Below are 6,698 nucleotides of genomic sequence, written 5' to 3' on the forward strand. Positions count from 1 at the left end.
CTTTTTGTAATTATGTTTGACAGCAGAGAATGAGTTTAGATGAATGAGTTTAAAAGAATGAGCACAATCAGGGAAAATATACAAGCAGTTTATATATATATATATATATATATATATATATATATATATATATATATATATATATATATATATATATATATATATATATATATATATATATATATTTATTTATTTATTTATTATTAGCTTAAATAAACTTTGTTTTCATTTGCAACAAGTGATGTTCTTCTACTGCACAATAGTAGCACAACAATGAATAATAAAGTTGCAGCTTGAATTCTTATAAAATTCTTGCATTTTGTATCAACAACATATATTAGAACAGTATTGCAGATACAGTACATCCAGATTAAGCATTTACCATTGCCTTTTATTTATAAGTTTTTATATGTGGAAAAAAAAAAAAAACTTAAAACTTTTCACTTAATATCTAAATGATTTTTGACATCAATGAAAAAAAAAAGGAAAGTTTAAAGGTGTCATTTATTTTACAGTTTTTCTCAGACGCTTTGGTACATTTATCACAACACTATTTACATTTGCACAACAGGTAATGCATTTCTCAAAACAATTAGTCATTTGTGCTCATCATAGTAACAGTTTCTCATTCCTTCCAATACATTGCAAATGCTTTTGGACATCCATCAATTGCGATTTTTACAAAGAAACTACTGAAATGGCACTTGGTGTGTGCCTGAACTATTCAGTACTCCTTTATTTTTTCACTGGTGAGAATTTTAGTTGAATTGCTAGTGGCACTGAAAAAATGTCACAATCTTGAAATTATGTTGCTTTGATAGAACACAGTGAGAGAGCTTTTGATGGCTATGGGCTAATTGAAATGACTAATTGTTGCAATGACCTGGCAGCCCTTTCATGTTGTATATGGGTTTATAGCCACAAGACTGTCAGACAGTGATGACTGAGAGAGAAAACGAGAAACAGACAAAGAGAGATGCAGGATGTGGATGATTAAAAGGGAAATGTGGATATTGGTAAGTCTTTTATGCTGTCAGGAAGTAAAACCAACTCCAGTTCCCTAAAACACAGGGGTTTCTGAGGGACACAGTGTAATGCAGTTAGAGAAGTGATGAATGCTGTGAGTCGAGGAATATGTCAGTGTGTGTCAGAGAGATGGTATCTTTGAGACAAATTCTCATTTTGGGCATTCTGCAGAAAAAGGGAACAGAAGGAGAGATGGAGATATTCATAGAAAATTGCTTTCTTTGTTCTAACTCTATTTAGATTTCACATGTAAATACACTTGAAATATCATGTGTGTATGGTTATTTAGATAACATTTTGTTTATAAAGATTTTAGCAGTGGAGAGCAGAGCAGTGCAAATAGCTTTAATGGACTCCAATGTCTGACAAAAGAAGCAAAAACTAGATAGATAGATAGATGGATGGATGGATTGATGGACGGACAGACAGATAGATAGATAGTAGGGCAGCAAACAATATTGCAAAAATATAATTTTTGTAATATTTGTAACATACATTTTGCAAAAATGGGTGACATATTCAGAGATGGTAAGTGACGAAGTAAAAATACTTTGTTACTATACTTAAGTAGTTTTTCTGGTATCAGTACTTTACACTACTATTTATTTTTTGACAACTTTTTACTTTTACTTCTTACATTTTTACACAAATATCTGTACTTTCTACTTCTTGCATTTTTTAATTGGGCTCGTTACTTTTGTTTCAATGTGTTTTATAGCGCAATCTGTATTATTTTTGGTCATTGCCAATTTGAATGCCTTTTTGCTTCAGTCAGTCTATTCTGTCATTGCGTGCCTCCATGCTGCAGTGCGCGGCTTTTTTCAACCACTGACCGCACACCGTTGGCTTATTTATTTAAGCTTACCATGGGAACAGCTAACATGAATAGGACAGGGGGACTCCACGATGTAAACATGACTCATGTCATATTTATTGTCATATTTATACCGGGTAATAAAGTGTTTTGGTTAATCAGATCACAGGTAAAACGTATAAGTAGATCGGACACACACTGTTAGACATTTCTGTAAATTACACAGTTATTTACTGTATTTCACCCAGTGTAATACTGCAAATTCCTTTTACGGTAAATAACTGTATTTACCGTTGCATTATGGGAATTTAGTGTGACGTCGAACAACATATACAGCGATGTACTGTATTTGTAAAAATTCGTGTATTATACTGTATTTTCCACAACTGCTTCAACGCCACCTTGCGGCGATTCGACTACTCTGCACCACATTTTGCCTGAGGACCCCTGGAGCAATTCTGGAGGACAATTTATTAGTGTGCCTGAAGAACATACTGGATTTAACAAACTTTACTCTGGTAAGCTGAGGCAGTGTTTCATTTTACAGAATGTTTTGTGGACGAGAATAAAACAAAGTAAAGTATAAAGTTGGCTATTATTATTTTCTCTGGCTTGGCATTATTTCGCCTATTTGAGAAATATATAATCTATTAAGATGTTACCTTTATTTAATTTATTACATTAACACTACTAATACTTTAAATAAGACTGTTTATGACTATTAGCCATTGTTCTCGTCATATCTTTTTATTTATTTACATAGGAACCGGTGTTGCAGCGGGTTTTGGTTTAGGAGGGAACCAGAGGTATGCAGACAGTTTTGGAGGACACTTAGCACGAGACAACGGTCCGGCAGAGAGTGTTTTCCCCCAGAAGAATATGAATGAAAGACCAACAAATAATCCAGGTAAAAGCGCGTCTGTCTGTGCTGACAACACTCGACATTGATTTGAGCACCTCTATTAGCATTTGTTTGCTCGGCAACATTGGCTGAAGCGATCTTAAAATGGTAATGTTAACTGTTAGCTAAACTGAGCTTATACTTAAAGTTTATACTGAATTGGACTCAAACTCATTTTAACGTGCAACGTTTAACTTATATTGATTTATACTATTAGATGTTGTGAACTTATTTTTCTCTGGTTTAGAGTAACTTATAACGTTAGCTTGAGAAAATAACATCGCGACGTAACCTATAAGAACGTTAACGTAAATCTATAACGTTACAATATGCATAGAGGTAAAGTTGGTTTTATATTCGCACATTCGTTCATTTAGAAGACTATACTGTTTACCATGTTACTTTGAATATTCGATCAGAATTAGCATGCCAGTATGACTTGAAATCAACATTAACACTGTTTATTTGACCGTGAGCATGTTGTACTTTGATAGTCATTAGCTGCTAAAATGATTTCGCTATTTAGAGTTTGCAAATAATACTTTTATGAAATTAAATTATTAAGGGGGAAGTCTGAATCTGCTAATATAAAACCAATTTTACCTCTAACGTTATGCATTATGCTAATAACCACCTTTTTGCTATTTATTGTTTGCTAATTATTTTTTTATCACAACTCTTGACATTTGGTTTAACATAATTGTTACCATTATATTTTTTTTCTGTTTAGATATGGCACTGGCACAGCAGCAGGTTTTGTCTGAAGAAACAAACAGCATTTCAGAGGAACATCTTGATCAGCACAGCCTTATGCTTAAAAAATAAGCAAGACCAGTAAGCAACCAAGGTAAACAAATAAAAAAAAGTTGTGTGGAGGTTGTGGATTGTAGCATGGTATTCTTATCTGTATTTTTGGCTTTTTTATGGTCTTAATATAGAATACTGGGAGCCTGCCTGTGCAAACTGGACCTCATACAACAGTAAGTACTGTACATCTATTTGTTTCTCAATATATTAACGTTACTTTTAATACAAAATGTGTCACATGTTTAGTTGCTAGCTAAATAAAAAAATCGTTTTCCCTTTTTTATATTAAACCATTTAGTAGGTTTTTTTTTCATCTTTGTTTATAATATTTTTGAGCAGATTGAGGTCTGTCATGGGTCAGACATTTCAAAATACAATAATTAGTATTGGGATACATGCATTTGTCTATGTATTAAATGTCTTTTTCCCCATTTCATGTTGCCTAAATATTTTGTAATAAATAAAATAATACAATTTTTTGTATAAATAATTCCAGAGGATGAAACAAAATGCACAGCAACAACCAGAGTGAGCCAGAAGATAGCAGGAGAAGTAGTGAAGAGAATGACAACCATGAACAACAGTGAGTTATCCTTCTTTCACCAGCTAACTGAGAACTTGGATTAGGTGAGACACTCTCAATAGTTTTATCAGTATTCAGTCAGTTTTAGTTTATTAGGAATACATAAAACAAATAGTCTAATCTGTCCTGCAGTGAATCAACCCATCACAAATGCTACAATGTTTTTGTAAAACCTTGTCAGGGAAAAAAATAAACAGGACATTCTGGTTAGTTATCTTTTAAACATGGTAGTGAGCAGGTTATGAGCAGGAGCCAGTTGCTCAGTACCAGCTGAAAACTAGCCCAACCTAGCTGCCATGCTTCAAAATAATTAACCAGTATATGATTTATTTTTTTTAAACAAGCTTCTTCTATGCTTATGTTAGTCTGTTTGTCCTTATCCAGAGTTCTTCATAATCCTGGACTGGGCCAAATCCTGACCAGATGCTGTGGTGGTCATGGAGGAGTGAATCCTAAAAGACACACGTGATCAATGAGTTTCCGCATTGATCCAATGGGCTAGCCTGACCACCCGCTGGTGAACTTTCAAGCCTCTGGTGCCTATACTGCGGCCTTGCACAAGTTTGGCTAGAGGAGAACTGGTCGTGCCCAACTGAGCCTGGTATCTCTCAAGGGATTTTATTCTACACTTTCGTCAGTTGGTGAAGTTTGTTCCATGCCACTGGATCACTTGGCTACAATTGGTGGATCGGTGGATTTGCTCTTCAGTGTTTGGACTTTCAGCAGTGACATTTACTGCTTCAATTATGAAAACTGGACTGAAGCAGCTTCAATTTATAAGAACTTCTATGTTAAGCTGCTTTGACATCATTGATCTACATTGTAAAAGTGCAATAGAAATAAAGATGAATTGCATTTGAACATGTGAATTCAGACCTTGTTGAGCATTTGACACCAGAACTAGTAATATTTTAAAGTTGGGTTGTTTCTGAGTCGGCTAATAGTTACAAATATTTATTTTTCCAACAATATGCAATTCAGAAGTTTAAGTTTTTATTGTTCATGTATGTTCTAGTGCTTTGTGTGATTTATTTATTTTTAATGTGTTGATTTTATTGCTTAATGTAATTTTCACACATTTTCCTTAAATGCTTTAAGCATTATTAATGTTTTAAAGAATGGAATATTTTGTAATTGTGTCTGGTTTAATGTCAGTAGTACTTAGTACAATTGGTTTTTTTTTTCTCAACAATATGCAGGTCAGACACTTAAATTAGTTTTGTACATGTATGTTAATGTGCTTTGTCATTTTCAATGTTTTTTTTTTCTTAAAATAAAATATTTTGAATGATTGAAATGTAATGTTTTTACACATTTTTAAGCTTGTTTTAAGCATCTCCAATGTTTTAAATAAAGAGTGTTTATTTTGTTAATATTTTGTAATTGTGTCTTTTTTAGGTCTATAGTATTAAAATAATATTAATAAAATTATATTATAAAATATTTAGGACAAAATTAAAAGGTTTACAGTAGCTAACTGTTAACTTAGGTTTTTACAGTAGTTAACCATTTTCAGACACTAAGGTAACATGCTGTAAACGGATTTACAGTTGTATACTGTAAATCTAAAATACAGTAACTTACTGGCAACAGTGTTGCCAGTAAGTTACTGTAAAAACCCTTTGAAATGTCTAACAGTGCAGGTAAAACACATTCCTGTTGAAATCTGGCATTTAAATGGGGTTAAAGTCTTTTGTCCACTTCTGACCATGGTGAACTGTACATCTCTGATCTTTTAATCTAATACTGCGGGAAAAAAAAAAAAATCAATCAAGTGCTTTTTTTGTCAATGTTTGTACAATTAGTACTAAAGCTAGTAAATACCTATGGACACGTTATGCAATGCGGTTTCCTTTGTTTCCAACGAGTTCACATTTCTTAGTAAATAATTTTTACTGTTTTATAGTTTGAACATGTTTATTATATACACTGTAGTCTTCATATAAATTGATTGTTAGATAAAACTTTAGAACATTACAAGTATTTATACTGGGGGATATGAATAAAAATAATGCAAAGGATCAGGAATTTATCATGTGAAAAAAGATGATGCAAAAATGTATTAACAGCATTAATAACTTTATCTGTTAAATCAAATATACTCATTACTCTAAAAAAAATGTTGCAAACGTATTTGTAGTCAAATACATTCAGTTTTGTATTTAATTAAAAGAATATATATATATATATATATATATATATATATATATATATATATATATATATATATATATATATATATATATATATATATATATATATATCTTTTGGACAAAACGAAGTGTAAAAGTTAGGAAATATATTAGTTATAAAAAACACTTTTTTTAAAACACAATTTATAACTCATTTTATTCATTGACATTACCTTTGGCATGTAGGGCATGAAAAATGCAATGTCGGAAGTTTGCTTCATACTCAGGGCTGTATATGCTAATGAGTGAATTGTCAATAATGAGTGGGACTTTTCCCCACTGATAAACCGTACAAAGACAATTTAAATCATTGTTTATCCACACATGATTTTATGAAGTGTGATAACAAAAAAAGAATGAATAAATATTAATTAT

The 6,698-nt window shown here is 31.9% G+C and overlaps 1 long non-coding RNA gene across 2 annotated transcripts; it reads left to right on the forward strand.

The window, feature by feature from the left end:
• The first annotated feature begins 959 nt into the window (after nucleotides 1-959).
• Nucleotides 960-5,504, forward strand: LOC147846894 (uncharacterized). Of its 2 annotated transcripts, none has more exons than XR_015476664.1 (6): nucleotides 960-2,358; nucleotides 2,604-2,747; nucleotides 3,472-3,588; nucleotides 3,680-3,721; nucleotides 4,045-4,131; nucleotides 4,516-5,504. It is a non-coding gene; the product is annotated as an uncharacterized LOC147846894 (long non-coding RNA). The 2 variants fall into 2 exon arrangements; XR_015476665.1 differs by having other exon boundaries at nucleotides 2,258-2,358; nucleotides 4,045-4,175.
• The last annotated feature ends 1,194 nt before the right edge of the window (nucleotides 5,505-6,698 follow it).

Source organism: Danio rerio, chromosome 1 (assembly GCF_052040795.2).
Source record: "Danio rerio strain M-AB ecotype USA chromosome 1, GRCz13ab, whole genome shotgun sequence".
In the NCBI taxonomy this organism is placed as follows: domain Eukaryota; kingdom Metazoa; phylum Chordata; class Actinopteri; order Cypriniformes; family Danionidae; genus Danio; species Danio rerio.